General features: G+C 39.5%; 1 protein-coding gene across 5 annotated transcripts in view; it reads left to right on the top strand.

The window, feature by feature from the left end:
- LOC100426034 (acyl-coenzyme A synthetase ACSM3, mitochondrial-like) overlaps nt 1–19,743 on the top strand; it is a 134,119-nt gene that overhangs the window by 60,878 nt on the left and 53,498 nt on the right. The window contains exon 6 of one of the 5 annotated variants that reach the window (XR_013399666.1): nt 6,299–7,773. The exons of the other annotated variants lie outside the window; for them this stretch is intronic. The gene's annotated coding sequence lies outside the window, so the exon portion shown is untranslated. Of the gene's footprint in view, nt 1–6,298; nt 7,774–19,743 lie in introns of those variants that run through there. 5 annotated transcript variants of the gene reach the window in all.

Here is a 19,743-nt window from a genome sequence, read left to right as displayed (position 1 = left end):
ATTGGTGTGCCTGAAAGTGACGGGGAAAATGGAACCAAGTTGGAAAACTCTCTGCAGGATATCATCCAGGAGAACTTCCCCAACATAGTAAGGCAGGCCAACATTCAAATTCAGGAAATACAGAGAACAACACAAAGATAACTCCACTAGAAGAGCAACTCCAAGACACATAATTGTCAGATTCACCAAAGTTGAAATGAAGGAAAAAATGTTAAGGGCAGCCAGAGAGAAGGGTCGAGTTACACACAAAGGGAAGCCCATCAGACTAATAACAGATCTCTCGGCAGAGACTCCAAGCCAGAAGAGTGTGGGGGCCAATATTCAACATTCTTAAAGAAAAGAATTTTCAACCCAGAATTTCATATCCAGCAAAACTAAGTATCATAAGTGAAGGAGAAACAAAAACAGACAAGCAAATGCTTAGAGATTTTGTCACCACCAGGCCTGCCCTACAAGAGATCCTGAAGGAAGCACTAAACATGGAAAGGAATAACAAGTAGGAGTCACTACAAAAACATGTCAAAATGTAAAGTCCATCGATGCCAGGAAGAAACTGCATCAACTAGTGAGCAAAATAACCAGCTAATATCATAATGACAGGATCAAGTTCACACATAACAATATTAACCTTAAATGTAAATGGACTAAATGGTCCAATTAAAAGACACAGACTGGCAAATTGGATAAAGAGTCAAGATCCATCAGTTTGCTGTATTCGGGAGACCCATCTTACATTCAGAGACACACATAGGCTCAAAATAAAGGGATGGAGGAACATCTACCAAGCAAATGGAAAACAAAAAAAAGCAGAGGTTGCAATCCTAGTCTCTGACAAAACAGATTTTAAACCATCAAAGATCAATAGGCCATTACATAATGGTAAAGGAATCAATTCAACAGGAAGGGCTAACTATCCTAAATATATATGCACCCAATACAGGAGCACCCAGATTCATAAACCAAGTCCTTAGAGACTTACAAAGAGACTTAGACTCCCATACAATAATAATGGGAGACTTTAACACCCACTGTCAACATTAGACAGATCAACAAGACAAAAAGTTAACAAGGATATCCAGGAATTGACCTCAACTCTGCACCAAGCGGACCTAATAGACATCTACAGAACTCTCCACCCCAAATCAACAGAATATACATTCTTCTCAGCACCACATCACACTTACTCCAAAATTGACCACATAGTTGGAAGTAAAGCACTCCTCAGCAAGTGTAAAAGAACAGAAATTATAACAAACTGTCTCTCAGACACAGTGCAAACAAACTAGAACTCAGGACTAAGAAACTCAATCAAAACCGCTTAACTACATGGAAACTGAACAACCTACTCTTTTTAGATTCTTTCTAAAATTTAAAGAAAAAAAAATCAGTGAATCCAGGAGCTGATTTTTTGAAAAGATCAATAAAATAGATTGCTAGCAAAACTAATAGAAGAATCAAATAGATGCATTAAAAATGATAAAGAGGATATCAACACCAATCCCACAGAAATATAAACTTATTTGGATTCACTCAGGATGGTGGCAGAAATAGTAAAGGGAAATATTAGGGAAAGTTATAGGGAATAGTCACAGGAGGCCAAAAGGTTACATAGCTTATAATAATTAAACAGCCTGACGGCAGCCGGTTCCTGCCTTGGAGCATTAGGTCACAGGGTAAATACTAAAACAATAGAGACTTCCCCAGTTAAATCTGTTTACACTACCTCCATTAACTAACTTTTGAGTTTGATGGCTCTCTTGGGGGAAGGTTGACCAGGGATACTGCCCCCTAATGGTATTTACTTTAGACCATGGTCCCTAAGCTTTAATTATTCGTAGAACTACTCTCTTAACCATGTTAATTATCCTCAAGTGTGTTTACTCAAAGCTTTGTCGTTAATTGTAGTCTAAATAAATGCATGAAGTGCGAGCTTTTCAGGGCTAGCCACAGTGACAAGCCACAGTGACAATACCTCACAAACTACCATCATGGAATAATATAAACACCACTACGCAAACAAACTAGAAAATCTAGAAGAAATGGTACATTCCTGGACATATACACCCTCCCAAGACTAAACCAGGAAGAAGTTGAATCCCTAAATAGACCAATCACAGGTTCTGAAATTGAGGCAATAATTACTAGCCTACCAAATAAAAGAAGTCCAGGACCAGAAGGATTCACTGCCAACTAGAGGTATAAAGAGGAGCAGGTACTTTTCCTTCTGAGATTATTCCAATCAATAGAAAAAGACAAAATCCTCCCTAACTCATTTTATGAGGCCAGCATCATCATGATACCAAAGCCTGACAGACACAACAAAAAATTTTAGGCCAATATCCCTGACGAACATCTATGTGAAAATCCTCAATAAATTATTGGCAAACCGAATCCAGCAGCACATCAAAAAGCTTATCCACCACGATCAAGTCAGCTTCATCCCTGGGATGCAAGATTGGTTAAACATGCACAAATCAATAAACGTAATCCAACACATAAACAGATGTAACAACAAAAATCACATGATTACCTCAATAGATGCAGAAAATGCCTTTGACAAAATTAAACAGCCTTTTATTGCTAAAAACTCCCAATAAACTAGGTATCGATGGAATGTATCTCAAAATACTAAGAGCTATTTATGAAGAACCCAGCCAATATCATATTGAATGGGCAAAAACTGGAAGCATTTCCTTTGAAAACTGGCACAAAGGCTGGGCGTGGTGGCTCAAGCCTGTATTCCCAGCACTATGGGAGGCCGAGACGGGCGGGTCATGAGGTCAGGACATTGAGACCATCCTGGCTAACATGGTGAAACCCCATCTCTACTAAAAAATACAAAACCTAGCCGGGCGTAGTGGCAGGCACCTATAGCCCCAGCTACTAGGGAGGCTGAGGCTGGAGATTCCTCAAGGATCTAGAACCACAAATACCATTTGACCCAGCAATTCCATTACTGGGTATATACCCAAAGGATTATAATTCATTCTACTATAACTGAAGGAATTACCCTACTTCCAGGTCCCTAGTGCACATCCATCCTAAGTGGTCTTAGGTAATCACTATGGGCCTAATCTCTTTGCCTGTAGTTGGGTTAGATATGGGCGTGTGTGTGATCTGGCCAATGACGTGTGGAGGGAAGTCTACTGGATGCCCTCTGCAAAGGTTTCTTCACTCTTAAAGAGACAAGTAAAGACAGCCCCCTTTTTAATATTGTACTTTGGCCTGTCAGAAAACGATCCCTGTTATCCTTCGGTCATTTTGTAACCAGGAGGAGAAAGCCAACATGTCAATGACAGCCATACTCAGTGGCTAAAGCCATACTCAGAGTCATACTCAGGGATATTTGATAATGTTGTTGTGCATTTGAATTAACCTGCTCTGGACTTCTTGTTCATAGCATAATAAATGATCCTTCCTTAAAATATTTTTAAAAAATTGAGCGACAACCATAAGAAGGAAAAAAATAATGGCATTTGCGGTAAAAACTGGATGGAATTGGAGACCATTATTCTGAGTGAAGTGACTAAGGAATGCAAAATCAAACATACTATGTTCTCACTCATAAGTGGGAGCTAAGCTATGAGGATGCAAAGGCATAAGAATAATACAATGCACTTTGGGGACTTGGGAGAAAAGGTGAGAGGGGGTGAGGGATAAAAGACTACACATTGGATACAATGTACACTGCTTGGGTGACGGTTGCACCAAAATATCAGAAATTCCACTAAAAAATGTATTCATGTAACCAAATATCACCTGTTCCCCAAAAACCTGTTAAGATAATTTTTAATTAAAAAGAAAACAGCACATCATATATTATTTGTGTGTCATATCTTGTTTTTAACATTTAGGCTGTATATTTATATTTTCCTGGAAGCTGTAACTTGGCCCCAAAATGTTACATTATGGGCTTGTATAAAACATGTTTTTAAAAAGTAATCAACCTCAAAATATGTTAAATTAAGTGAAGGAAAACCAGCACATCATCTAGATTTTTCACACAAACCTAGCATTTACCTTTTAGGGCTAGATATCTGCATTTTTCCTTGTAGGCCTGCTATGTTCAAATTTGTATTTTTTAAATTTCACAAGATGTGTCTTTGAAAACTGCTCTTAGGTAATACACGTTGAGTTCAGTGAAAGAAAACAGCACATCATACCTAATTTCTGTGCTGCATCTTGCTTTTAGCATAGCAAGCTGTTTATGCACATCTTTCTGAAAGTGCCAACTTGGTTTCAAAGGGTTTTTTTCTTTGCTTGTACAAATAGTGATCAATGTCTAAACATGTTAAATTAAGTAAAGGAAAGCAGCACATCATTTAGGGTTTTGGCACACAGCTTGCGTTCACCTTTTAGGGCTAGGTATTCACATTTTTCTTTGTTGGCCTACTAAGCTCAAATTGTGTTTTCTGAGGTTTGACAAGATGTGTCTTTGAAAAACTGCTCTTAGTTAAAACATGTTGAATTCAGTGGGGAAAAAAAAGCGCATCATCTATATTCAGTGTGCCATAACTTACATTTAGTATTTAGGGCTTTACATGAATATTTTCCCAGAAGATCTAACTGGCCTCTGAAATGTTATTTTCTGAGCTTGTAAGAAATGTGTTTCTGAACAATGATCAATGTCAAAATGTTAAATGAAGAAAAACCACATCATCTAAGTTTTGGCACGAAGTTTGCATTTACCTTTCAGGGCTAGATATTTTCATTTTCTGTGTGGGCCTACTGTGCTCAGAATTGTGTTTTCTGAAATTTGACAAGATGTGTCTTTGAAAACTGTTCTTTGTTAATACATGTTTAATTCAATGATAGAAAACAGCTCATCATACATTATTTGTGTGTCATCTTTTGCTTTTAGCATATAGGGCTGTTTATGCATGTCTTCCTGGAAACACTAACTGGGCTCCAAAATGTTTTTTGCTGAGCTCGTACAAAACATATTATAAACAGTGATAATTATAAAAAACCTGTTGAATTCAGTGATGGAAAACAGCATGACATCTAGGTTTTTGGCCCAAAGCATGCATTTAACATTCAATGCTAGATTTTTGCATTTTCTATGTGGCCTACTATGCTCATAATTGTGATTTTAGAAATTAGAGAATATGTGCCTTTGAAAGCTGCTCTTAGTTAATACATATTGAATTCACTGAAAGAAAAAAGAACAACACATATTATTTGTGTGCCACATCTGGATTTTCACATTTAGGGCTGTGTATGTGTATCTTCCTGAAAGCACTAACTGGGCTCCAAAGTTTTCACTGAGCTTGTACAAACGGGTTTTTGAAAAGTGATTAATGTCAAAACATTTTGAATTATAAGGAAGAAAACAGCACATTATCTAGGTTTTTGGCACAAAGTTTCTGTTTATCTTTTAGAGCTAGTCATTTTTATTTTTCATGTGGGCCTTTTGGACTCAGAATTGTGTTTTTTGAGATTTGACAAGCTGTGTCTTTGAAAACTGCTTTTAGTTAATGCATGTTGATTTCAGTAAAAGAAAAAAGAACATCATATATTATTTGTGTGCCATATCTTACTTGCAGCATATAGTGCTGTTTATGCATATCTTCTTGGAAGCACTAACTTGGCTTTGAAAAGTTTTTTTCTGAGCTTGTACAAAACGTGTTTTTAAACAGTGATCATTGTCAAAAAAGGTTAAATTAAGTGAAGGAAAACAGTACATCATCTAGATTTTGCCACACAGCCTGCATTTACCTTTTAGTGCTAGATATTGACATTTTCTGTGTTTGCCTACTGAGATCAAAATTGTGATTTTTGAGATTTGATGTGTGTCTTTGAAAACTGTTATAAGTCAAAACATTTTGAATTTAGTGAAAGAAAAAGGTACATCATAAACTTTATGTGCCATGTTCTGCTTTTAGCATTCAGGGCTTTATATGCATATTCCTGGTAGTGCTAACTAGACTCCAGATGCTTTTTTTAAGATGGAGTCTCATTCTTGTTGCCCAGGCTGGAGTGCAGTGGTGCAGTCTTAGCTAACTGCCACCTCCACCTCCTGGGTTCAAGCAGTTCTCCTGCCTCAGCCTCCCAAGTAGCTGGGATTACAGGCACCTGAAACCACACCCAGCTAATTCTTATACTTTCAGTAGAGATGGAATTTTGCCATGTTGGCCAGGCTGGTCTTGAACTCCTGACCTCAGGTGATCTGCTCATCTCGGCCTCCCAAAGTGCTGGATAGCAGGCATGAGCCACTGTACCCAGGCTCCAAATGCTTTTTATAGAGCTTGTACAAAAAGTGGTTTTTGAAAAGTGATTAATTTCAAAACATGTTTAGTTCAGTGAAAGAAAACAGCACATCACACATTCCAAGATGGCCGAATAGGAACAGCTCCAGTCTACAGCTCCCAGCGTGAGTGATGCAGAAGATGGGTGATTTCTGCATTTCCAACTGAGGTACCAGGTTGATCTCATTGGGACTTATTGGACAGTGGATGCAGCCCACGGAGTGGGAGCCGAAGCAGGGCGGGGCATTGCCTCACCCGGGAAGCACAAGGGGTCAGGGAATTCCCTTTCCTAGCCAAGGGAAGCCATGACAGATGGTACCTGGAAACTCGGGACATTCCTGCCCTAATACGATACTTTTCCAATGGTCTTAGCAGACAGCACACCAGGAGATTATATCCCGCACCTGTATCAGTGGTTCCCACACCCACAAAGCCTTGCTCACTGCTAGCACAGCAGTCCAACATCAGACTACAAGGTGGCAGCGAGGTTGCAGAAGGGCCATCCACCATTGCTGAGGCTTGAGTAGGTAAACAAAGTGACTGGTAAGCTGGAACTGGGTGGAGCCCACCACAGCTCAACTAGGCCTGCCTGCCTCTGTAGACTCCCCCTCTGGGGGCAGGGCATAGCTGAAGAAAAGGCAGCAGAAACTTCTGTAGACTTAAACCTACCTGTCTGACAGTTCTGAAGAGAGCAGTGGTTCTCCCAAGCACAGAGTTTGAGATCTGAGAGACTGCCTCCTCAAGTGGGTCCCTGAACCCCAAGTAGCCTAACTGGGAGACACCTCCCAGTAGGGGCTGACTGACACCTCATACAGCTGCGTGCCCCTATGAGACAAAGCTTCCAGAGGAAGCATCAGGCAGCCACATTTGCTGTTCTGCAATATTTGCTGTTCTGCAGCCTCTGCTGGTGATACCTAGGCAAACAGGGTCTGGAGTGGACCTCCAGCAAACTCAAAAAGACCTGCACCTGAGGGTCCTGACTGTTAGGAGAAACACTAAAAAACAGAAAGGAATAGCATCAGCATCGACAAAAAAGACATCCACACAAAAACCCCATCTACAGATCACCATCATCAAAGACCAAAGGTAGATAAAACCACAAAGATGGGGAGAAACAAGAGCAGAAAAGCTGAAAATTCTAAAAATCAGAGTGCCTCTTCTCCTCCAAAGGATCGTAGCTCCTCACCAGCAATGGAACAAAGCTGGTTAGAGAATGACTTTGATGAGTTGACAGAAGTAGGCTTCAGAAGATCTGTGATAAAAAAAACTGCTCCGACCTAAAGGAGGATGTTCAAATCTATCACAAAGAAGCTAAAAACCTTCAAAAAAAGATTAGATGAATGGCTAACCAGAATAAACAGCGTAGAGAAGACCTTAAATGACATGATGCAGCTGAAACCCATGGCACGAGACTGCTGATGCATGCACAAGCTTCAGTAGCCGATTCGATCAAGTGGAAGAAAGGGTATCAGTGATTGAAGATCAAACAAATGAAATGAAGTGAGAAGAGAAATTTACAGAAAAAGAGAGTAAAAAGAAGTGAACAAAGTCTCCAAGAAATATGGGACTATGTGAAAAGACCACATCTATGTTTGATTGGTGTATCTGAAAGTGATGGGGAGAACAGAACCACATTGGAAAACACTTTGCAGGATATTATCCAGGAGAACTTCCCCAACCTAGCAAGGCAAGCCAACATTCAAATTCAGGAAATACAGAGAACAACGCAAAAATACTCCTTGAGAAGAGCAACCGCAAGACACATAATTGTCAGATTCACCATAGTTGAAATGAAGGAAAAAATGTTAAGGGCAGCCAGAGAGAAAGATTGGGTTACCCACAAAGGGAAGTCCATAAGACTAACAGCAGATCTCTCAGCAGAAACTCTCCAAGCCAGAAGAGAGTGGGGGCCAATATTCAACATTCTTAAAGAAAAGAATTTTCAACCCAGAATTTCATATCCAGCCAAACTAAGCTTCATAAGTGAAGGAGAAATAAAATTCTTTACAGACAAGCAAATGCTTAGAGATTTTGTCACCACCAGGCCTGCCTTACAAGAGATCCTGAAGGAAGTACTAAACATGGAAAGGAACAACCAGTACCAGCCATTGCAAAAACATGCCAAATTGTAAAGACCATCGGTGCTAGGAAGAAACTGCATCAACTAATAAGCAAAACAATCAGCTAATATCATAATGACAGGATCCAGTACACACATAACAATATTAACCTTAAATGTAAATGGGCTAAATGCCCCAATTAAAAAACACAGGCTGGCAAACTGGATAAAAAGTCAAGACCCGTCACTGTGCTGTATTCAGGAAACCCATGTCACATGCAGACACACATAGGCTCAAAATAAAGGGATGGAGGAAGATCTACCAAGCAAATGGAAAACAAAAAAAGGCAGGGGATGCAATCCTAGTCTCTGATAAAACAGACTTTAAACCAGCAAAGATCAAAAGAGACAAGTCCGTTACATAATGGTAAAGGGATCAATTCAACTGAAAGAGCTATATATCTTAAATATATATGCACTCAATACAGGAGCACCCAGATTCATAAAGCAAGTCCTCAGAGACCTCCAAAGAGACTGAGATTCCCACACAATAATAATGGGAGACTTTAACACCCCACTGTCAACATTAGACAGATCAATGAGACAGAAAGTTAACAAGGATATCCAGGACTTGAACTCAGCTCTGCATCAAGTAGACCTAATAGTCATCTACAGAACTCTCCACCCCACATCAACAGAATATACATTCTTCTCAGCACCACATCGCACTTACTCTAAAATTGACCACAAAGTTGGAAGTAAAACACTCCTTAGCAAGTGTTAAAGAACAGAAATGGTAACAAACTGTCTCTCAGACCACAGGGTAATCAAACTAGAACTCAGGATTAAGAAACTCACTGAAAACCACTCAACTGCATGGAAACTGAACAACCTGCTCCTGAATGACTACTGGGTACATAATGAAATGAAGTCAGAAATAAAGATGTTCTTTGAAACCAATGAGAACAAAGACGCAACATACCAGAATCTCTGGGACACATTTAAAGCAGTGTGTAGAGGGAAATTTATAGCACTAAATGCCCACAAGAGAAAGAAGGAAAGATCTAAAATTGACACCCTAACATCACAATAAAAAGAACTAGAGAAGCAAGAGCAAACAAATTCAAAACCTTGCAGAAGACAAGAAATAACTAAGATCAGAACAGAACTGAATGAGATAGAGACACAAAAAAAATCTTCAAAAAATCGATGAATCTAGGAGTTGTTCTTTTTTAAAGATCAACAAAATTGATAGACCACTAGCAAGACTAATGAAGAAAAGAGAGAAGAATCAAACAGATGCAATAAAAAATAATAAAGCGGATATCAAAACCAATCCCATGGAAATACAAACTACCATCAGAGAATACTATAAACACTTATGCAAATAAACTAGAAAATCTAGAAGAAATGGATAAATTCCTGGAGACATACACCCTACCGAGAATAAACCAGGAACAAGTTGCATCCCTGAACAGACCAATAACAGACTCTGAAATTGAGGCAATAATTAATAGCCTACCAACCAAAAAAAGTCCAGGACCAGACGGATTCACAGTCAAATTATACCAGAGACACAAAGAGGAGCTGCTACCATTCCTTCTGAAACTATTCCAATCAATAGAAAAAGAGGGAATCCTCCCTAACTCATTTTATGAGGCCAGCATCATCCTGATACCAAAGCCTGACAGAGACACAACAAAAAAAGAGAATTTTAGACCAATATCCCTGATGAACATCGATGCAAAACTCCTCAATAAAATACTGGCAAACCGAATCCAGCAGCACATCAAAAAGTTTATCCACCCGTATCAAGTGGGCTTCATTCCTGGGATGCAAGGCTGGTTCAACATACGCAAATCAATAAACGTAATCCAGCATATAAACAGAACCAAAGTCAAAAACCACATGATTATCTCCATAGATGCAGAAAAGACTTTTGACAAAACTCAACAGCCCTTCATTGCCAAAAACTCTCAATAAATTCGGTATTGATGAGATGTATCTCAAAATAATAAGAGCTATTTATGACAAACCCACAGCCTATATACTTAACGGGCAAAAATTGGAAGCATTCCCTTTGAAAACTGGCACAAGACACGGATGCCCTCTCTCTCCACTTCTATTCAACATAGTGTTCAAAGTTCTGGTCTGGGCGTTTGGGAAAGAGAAAGAAATAAAGGGTATTCAATAAGAAAAGAGGAAGTCAAATTGTCCCTGTTTGCAGGTGACATGATTGTATATTAAGAAAACCCCATCATCTCAGCCCAAAATCTGCTTAAGCTGATAACTTCAGCAAAATCTCAGGATACAAAATCAATGTGCAAAAATCACAAGCATTCTTATACACCAATAACAAACAGCCAAATCATGAGTGAACTCCCATTCACAATTGCTTCAAAGAGAATAAAAGATCTAGGAATCCAACTCACAAGGGATGTGAAGGACCTCTTCAAGAAGAACTACAAACCACTGCTCAAGGAAATAAAAGAGGACACAAACAAATGGAAGAAAATTCCATGCTCATGGATAGGAAGAATCAATATTGGGAAAATGGCCATACTACCCAAAGTAATTTATAGATTCAATGCCATCCCCATCAAGCTACCAGTGACTTTCTTCACAGAATTGGAGAAAACTACTTTAAATTTCACATGGAAGCAAAAAAGAACCTGCATTGCCAAGACAATCCTAAGCCAAAAGAACAAAGCTGGAGGCATCACGCTATCTGATTTCAAACTATACTACAAGGCTACAATAACCAAAACAGCATGGTACTGGTACCAAAACAGAGATCTAAGACCAATGGAACAGAACAGAGCCCTCAGAAATAATACCACACATCTACAACCACCTGATCTTTGACCTGACAAAAACAAGAAATGGGAAAAGGATTCCCTATATAATAAACTGTTCTGGGAAAACTGGCTAACCATATGTAGTAAGCTGAAACTGGATCCCTTCCTTACACCTTTTACAAAAATTAATTCAAGATGGAATAAAGGCTTAAATGTTAAACCTAAAACCATAAAAACCCTAGAAGAAAACCTAGGTGATACCATTCAGGACATAGGCATGGGCAAGGACTTCATGTCTAAAACACCAAAAGCGATGGCAACAAAAGCCAAAATTGACAGATGGGATCTAATTAAACTAAAGTGCTTCTGCACAGCAAAAGAACATACCATCAGAGTAAACAGCCAACCTACAGAATGGGAGATAAATTTTTAGAGTCTACTCATCTGACAAAGGGCTAATATCCAGAATCAACAAAGAACTCAAACAAACTTACATGAGCAAAGCAAGCAACCCCATCAAAAAGTGGGCAAAGGATATGAACAGACACTTCTCAAAAGAAGACATTTATGCAGCCAACAGACACATGAAAAAATGCTTATCATCACTGGCCTTCAGAGAAATGCAAATCAAAACCACAATGAGATACCATCTCACACCAGTTAGAATGGTGATCATTAAAAAGTCAGGAAACAACAGGTGCTGGAGAGGATGTGGAGAAATAGGAACACTTTTACACTGTTGGTGGGACTGTAAACTAGTTTGACCATTGTGGAAGACAGTGTGGCGATTCCTCAAGGATCTAGAAGTAGAAATACCATTTGACCCAGGCATCCCATTACTGGATATATACCCAGAGGATTATAAATCATGCTGCTATAAAGACACATGCACATGTATGTTTATTGCAGCACTATTCACAATAGCAAAGACTTGGAACCAACCCAAATGTCCATCAATGATAGACTGGATTAAGAAAATGTGGCACATATACACCATGGAATACTATGCAGCCATAAAAAAGGATGAGTTCATGTCCTTTGTCAGGACATGGCTGAAGCTGGAAACCATCATTCTCAGCACTTAGACTCCCATAAAATAATAATGGGAGACTTTAACACTCCACTGTCAACATTAGACAGATCAACGAGACAAAAAGTTAACAAGGATATCCAGGAATTGACCTCAACTCTGCACCAAGTGGGCCTAATAGACATCTACAGAACTCTCCACCCCAAATCAACAGAATATACATTCTTCTCAGCACCCCGTCACACTTATTCCAAAATTGACCACATAGTTGGAAGTAAAGCACGCCTCAGCACATGTAAAAGAACAGAAATTATAACAAACTGTCTCTCAGACACAGTGCAATGAAACTACAACTCAGGACTAAGAAACTCAATCAAAACCACTCAACTACATGGAAACTGAACAACCTGCTCCTGCTTGAATACTGGGTACATAAAGAAATGAAGGCAGAAATAAAGATGTTCTTTGAAACCAATGAGAACAAAAATGCAACAAACCAGAATACCTGGGACACATTTAAAGCAGTGTGTAGAGGAAAATTTTTAGCACTAAATGCCCACAAGAGAAAGCAGGAAAGATCTAAAATTGACACCGTAATATCACAATTAAAAGAACTAGAGAAGCAAGAGCAAACACATTCAAAAGCTAGCAGAAGGCAAGAAATAACTAAGATCAGAGCAGAACTGAAGGAGATAGAGAAACAAAAAAACCTCCAAAAAATCAATGAATCCAGGAGCTGGTTTTTTGAAAAGATCAACAAAATTGATAGACTGCTAGCAAGACTAGTAAAGAAGAAAAGAGAGAAGAATCAAATAGACCCAATAAAAAATGATAAAGGAGATATCACCACCGACCCCACAGAAATACAATCTACTGTCAGAGAATACTATAAACACCTCTACGCAAATAAACTAGAAAACCTAGAAGAAATGGGTAATTTCCTGGACGCTTACACTCTCCCAAGACTAAACCAGGAAGAAGTTGAATCCCTGGATAAACCAATAGCAGGCTCTGAAACTGAGGCAATAATTAATAGCCTACCAACCAAAAAAAGTCCAGGACCAGATGGATTCACAGCCGAATTCTACCAGAGGTACAAGGAGGAGCTGGTACCATTCCTTCTGAAACTATTCCAATCAATAGAAAAAGAGGGAATCCTCCCTAACTCATTTTACAAGGCCAACATCATCCTGATACCAAAGCCTGACAGAGATACAAAAAGAAAAAGAGAGTTTTAGACCAATATCCTTGATGAACATCGATGCAAAACTCCTCAATAAAATACCGGCAAACTGAATCCAGCAGCACATCAGAAAGCTTATCCACCATGATCAAGTGGGCTTCATCCCTGGGATGCAAGGCTGGTTCAACATACACAAATCAATAAAGGTAATCCAACATATAAACAGAACCAAAGACAAAAAACCCATGATTATCTCAATAGATGCAGAAAAGGCCTTTGACAAAATTCAACAGCCCTTCATGCTAAAAACTCTCAATAAATTCGGTATTGATGGAACATATCTCAAAATAATAAGAGCTATTACGACAAACCCACAACCAATATCATACTGAATGGGCAGAAACTGGAAGTCTTCCCTTTGAAAACTGGCACAAGACAGGGATGCCCTCTCTCATCTCTCCTATTCAACGTAGTGTTGGAAGTTCTGGCTAGGGCAATCAGGCAAGAGAAAGAAATCAAGGGTATTCAGTTAGGAAAAGAAGAAGTCAAATTGTCCCTGTTTGCAGATGACATGATTGTATATTTAGAAAACCCCATCATCTCAGCCCAAAATCTCCTTAAGCTGATAAGCAACTTCAGCAAAGCCTCAGGATACAAAATCAATGTGCAAAAATCACAAGCATTCTTATACACTAGTAACAGACAAACACAGAGCCAAATCATGAATGAACTCCCATTCACAATAGCTTCAAAGAGAATAAAATATGTAGGAATCCAACTTACAAGGGATGTAAAGGACCTCTTCTAGGAGAACTACAAACCACTGCTCAGTGAAATAAAAGAGGACATAAACAAATGGAAGAACATACCATGCTCATGGATAGGAAGAATCAATATCGTGAAAATGGCCATACTGCCCAAGGTAATTTATAGATTCAATGCCATCCCCATTAAGCTACCAATGACTTTCTTCACAGAATTGGAAAAGACTGCTTTAAAGTTCATATGGAACCAAAAAAGACCCTGCATTGCCAAGACAATCCTAAGCCAAAAGAACAAAGCTGGAGGCATCATGATACCTGACTTCAAACTATACTACAAGGCTACTGTAACTAAAACAGCATGGTAATGGCACTAAAACAGATATAGACCAATGGAACAGAACAGAGCCCTCAGAAATTATGCCACACATATACGGCCATCTGATCTTTGACAAACCTGACAAAAACAAAAAATGGGGAAAGGATTCCCTATTTAATAAATGGTGCTGGGAAAATTGGCTAGCCATAATTAGAAAGCTGAAACTGGATCCTTTCCTTACTCCTTATATGAAAATTAATTCAAGATGGATTAGAGACTTAAATGTTAGACCTAAAACCATAAAAACCCTAGAGGAAAACCTAGGTAATACCATTCAGGACATAGGCATGGGCAAGGACTTCATGTCTAAAACACCAAAAGCAATGGCAACAAAAGCCAAAACTGACAGATGGGATCTAATTAAACTAAAGAACTTCCACACAGCAAAAGAAACTACCATCAGAGTGAACAGGCAACCTACAGAATGGGAGAAAATTTTTGCAATCTACTCATCTGACAAAGGGCTAATATCCAAAACCTATAAAGAACTCAGTCAAATTTAGAAGAAAAAAAAACCCCATCAAAAAGTGGGCAAAGGGTATGAACAGACACTTCTAAAAAGTAGACATTCATACAGCCAACAGACACATGAAAAATTGCTCATCATCACTTGCCATCAGAGAAGTGCAAATCAAAACCACAATGAGATACCATCTCACACCAGTTAGAATGACAATCATTAAAAAATCAGGAAACAACAGGTGCCAGAGAGGATGTGGAGAAATACGAACACTTTTACACTGTTGGTGGGACTGTAAACTAGTTCAACCATTGTGGAAAACAGTATGGTGATTCCTCAAGGATCTAGAACTAGAAATACCATTTGACCCAGCCATCCCATTACTGGGGATATACCCAAAGGATTATAAGTCATGATGCTATAAAGACACATGCACACGTATGTTTACTGTGGCACTATTCACAATAACAAAGACTTGGAATCAACCCGAATGTCCATCAGTGTCAGACTGGATTTAGAAAATGTGGCACATATACACCATGGCATACTATGCAGCACAGGAAGGGGAACATCACACACTGGGTCCTATTGTGGGGAGCAGGGGAAGGGATAGCATTAGGAGATATACCTAATGTAAATGACGAGTTAATGGGTGCAGCACACCAACATAGCACATGTATACATATGTAACAAACCAGCATGTTGTGCACATGTACCCTAGAACTTTAATAAAAAAAAAAAGAAAAAGTGGCATATATACACCATGGAATACTATGCAGCCATAAAAAAGAATGAGTTCATGTCCTTTGCAGGGACATGGATGAAGCTGGACATGCCTCAGCCTCCCGAATAGCTGAGATTACAGGCGCCTGCCACCATGCCTGGCTAATTATCACAAGATAATCACAAGCCCAGCTAATTATCAGCAAACTATCACAAGATCAGAAAACCAAACACCACATGTTCTCACTCAAAGTGGAAGCTGAACAATGAGAATACATGGACACAAGGAGGGGAACATCACACACCAGGGCCTGTCACGGGTGGGGGGCTAGGGGAGGGATTACATTAGGAGAAATACCTAATGTAGGTGATGGATTGATGGGTGCAGCAAACCACCAGGGCACGTGTATACCTATGTAACAAACTGGTGGATTTACATGGAAATGTTTTATTTCTGTCAATCCTGCTACATTTTTTAGTATTCTTCTGTAGAGATTTCCCTTTCCCCTTTAATTACCTATTTTTAATCAACATTAATTAGAATCAGCATAGGATTCTTTTTTGAATCACTTCTCTCATTTTATAGTGCATACTTAACAGCACTCTGCCATACTCTTGATCACATTTTCTCTCTCCCTCTCATATTCTGTCATAAATAAAATAGGTGATTCATTGAGCTAGGTCATGTGAAATCAGGAAGCAACAAAACTAGTGGAGTGTTGAGATGAAAAGCCATGTCATCTGTAGAGCTATGAGATGGCCCATGGGAAATCTAAGACTTGAGTTGAGCCCTCTGGGATAAGAAGAATTAAGAAGGATAGGAGCAAAGAAAGGGTATTCCAATCATGGGGTGAGGAATGACCATTTTGAAATAGAAAAGAGAGTTGTGAGAGAGAAAGATGAAAAGGAGGCAGCATCTTCAATGTCAGAAGGTGGAGTGTGGTGTTTTCCTGAAGAGAGGGCACAGGTGTTAGTGCAATGAAGAAATGTAGAGAAAAAAAAGTCAGTGCTTATCGAACTAAGCAAGTAATTATATGGAAGATCAGTGGCAGGAGGATTCAAAACTGGTGGAAGGATAGAATCCAGAAGGAAACACAGGGCTTGAACTCATTGTTTGTGATGGAGATGGAAGGAAATGCAGGAAAATTCAAAGGACAAGGTGGTTAAATATGGAATGAAGGAAAGAGAGGACATTCAAAATGACATCCAAGTAATGACAGAGAGGGAAGTAAGAGGGGAAAGATGAGAGCAGAGATGCAGCTAGTCCTGATGTCAGAGACACTGTCCTGTTCACATCTATATTTCCAGCTCCCTTGCAAAGTTGTGTAAAGCAGTGTCCACCTGTTTTTCAGCTGGATCCATCTAGTCTAGAAAAGGTTAGGCCAGGGCTTTCAAATTTTAATGTGCAAAGGAATCACTTGGGAAACTTGTTAAAATTCAGATTCTGATTCTGTAGGTTTGGAACAGGGTGTGAGATTCTGCACCCTTGATAGTGTTGCTGCTGTTGTTCTGTGGCCCATACTTTGCATAGCAAGAGGTTAGGGCATTTCTATGCAGACAAGCCAAGCCCAAAGCCCATGGTTGTGAAAAAAGAAACCAAAACAATCAGTTCCTTTCTCATCCCTAGGGATCATCTTCGTGCCCAGACCACCCAGTTGAAGGTCAAGGACATTCTCTACTGACTACAAATGTCTAAAGCCAAGGGCATTGTGACCATAGATACCCTTGACCCAGAGGTGAACTCCATGGCTTCTGAGCTCCCCACTCTGAAAACTAGGCTCCTGGTGTCACAGCCATGAAGGATGGCTGGACTTCTGATCATTGGTTAAGCGGGTTTCTGGTCTGATGAATATGGTCTCTGAGTACATGTAGAAAATGACCATTTAATCCGAAGTGGTGGGAAACAAGCACCCAGTGGTAGGAAGCTCACCAGGTCGGCTGTAAGAAACCTCACCTGTGTTACTGATTTGCTCTATGACCCTGGCTTACTCCCTTCCTCTCTCTTGATCTCAGTTGCTTTATCTGTAAAATTTCAAGTTTTTTAGCACGTCAGACTTCTATGTTCCTCTCATTAGAATATACTCACCCCTGGGACTGTGCAAAGGAGATTTGTAAAGTCAGGGGTTATTGTGTTGCACATATATATATGTGTGGTTGTGTATGTATATATGTGTATGTATATGTGTATGTATGTGTGTATATGTGTATGTATATATATGTGTGTGTGTATATACACGTGCATGTGTATGTGTGTGTATATATATACATATATACACACATATATATACATATATACACATATATACATATATACACACACATATATATGCACATATATATGTATGTATTTCATTCTCACTCTTTCTCTCTTTCTCTTCCCCACCCCTCATCACCAAGGTCACAGAGTTTAATTTAAAAAAACAAGCTTAGCAGTCTGGTTAAAAGCACGGACTAGGGTGCAGACTGCATTTGAATCCTGGCTATGCCACTTGCTAGCTGTATATTACCAAGCAAATTACCTAACCTCTCTGAGCCTCAGTTTTCTTATCTACAAAATGGACATGATTAGAGTAGTACTCGCCTCCTAGGGTTTCTCTGAGTATTAAATGAGTTCATATTCGTAAATCACTTAGAGCATTGCCTGAAACATAGCAAGTGCTATTTGTGTGTTCTATTAAATTATTTAAAGATTCATTATATTTTACCAGTTTCTCAAATGAAAAAATGCCAGTCCACATGTCCAAATCACCCATCAAGTCAGTTTGATGCCTAACACTGGAAGAGCCAGTTTTCCTCCAGTGTTGCAAACTCCCAGTTTCCTGTCCATGCATCATGTTGTTTCTTTTGCTTCCCTAGAAGATGAAAAACCAGCAGTCATAACCTTTTTCCTTTTGTCTTGAATCCCTTTGCGGATCAGCATCCCCAGAACACATCTGTATTAAGTCACAGACCTTGGACCCGGTGGTCATCTTCTTCATCGGTGGGACCACAGGCCTCCCCGGGATGGTGAAATACAGCCATGGGCTTACCTTACTATCCTCTTTCCCTTCATGGTAGGAAAGAGGGTACTGACATAGAGGCTGGATCCCAGATCTGGGCGAGGGGTGTGTGTGTGTGTGTGTTTGTGTGTGTGTGTGTGTGTGTGTGTGTGTGTGTCTTGGGAAAGGAGCTCTAAGTAGAAGTGACTCCATCCTCTTTCTCCCTTCTGCTGTCTTTGTTTCAGACCTCTCAGGGTCTGAGAGGTGAAGTCTGGGAATCCTAAATGTTTGCTAACAGAGGCCTCAGAGTGACAAAGGAGGCACATTTAAGTCCTATCTGAGCATCTTCATAGGAGATGTGGAGGAAATGTGGGTAGAGACATTCTGCAGGCCACACACATGACAAGCCATTGTGTTCCTGAAAGTGGTTCCACGGTTTGATGGAGAAAGACAGAATATTCTAGCAGAGTGACCTCAGATGACAGAGCCTCTTCTATCCCCTTTTATGGGCAAATCAGACTTAGAGTTTCCCAATTATTAACTGCTAGGGAAGAAAATATCTGGAACCAAGCTATGCCAAGCCATCACCCCTAACCTAGAAAAAACAATACATAGAGGGTGAAGCTCTAGCCTTGTGTTAATTATTTAATCACCTGTAAACCAAACCTCTCTCTCTGCACTTTCTCATCTCCAACTAGTAATATTCGGAATGGACCAAATTCTTTATATTTTCTAATTTATTAACGTATTAACCAGAACATGGAGCAGAGAAGTTTTCTTGTATTATCCAGAGGAGAGGTACTGGGTATTTGCACTAATGATAACAATTGAGTAGCAAAACTCATGGAGGAATGGAGGTGAGATAAGGGAGAGCTTTCTGTACAGGTAGAATAATATGTGCAAATGCACAAAGATATAAAAAGTAATATTCATAGAACTATAGAGATGGGAATATCTGGTGCTCAGAGTGTAAGGTGAAGGACCAATGGGAAGAGTTGGAAAAGTAAGCAAGGCTTAGACCATGCAGGGTCTTGCAGGCCTTGTTGTAGAGTTCGGACTTTATTAGGAAAACAATGGGGAGATACTAAAAGTTTTTTTTTTTTTTTTTTTTTTAAAACAAAGTC

Source organism: Macaca mulatta, chromosome 10 (genome assembly GCF_049350105.2).
Source record: "Macaca mulatta isolate MMU2019108-1 chromosome 10, T2T-MMU8v2.0, whole genome shotgun sequence".
Classification (NCBI taxonomy): domain Eukaryota; kingdom Metazoa; phylum Chordata; class Mammalia; order Primates; family Cercopithecidae; genus Macaca; species Macaca mulatta.
The sequence above is the reverse complement of the archived record's forward strand: the minus strand, read 5'-3'. Positions and strand labels throughout refer to the sequence as shown.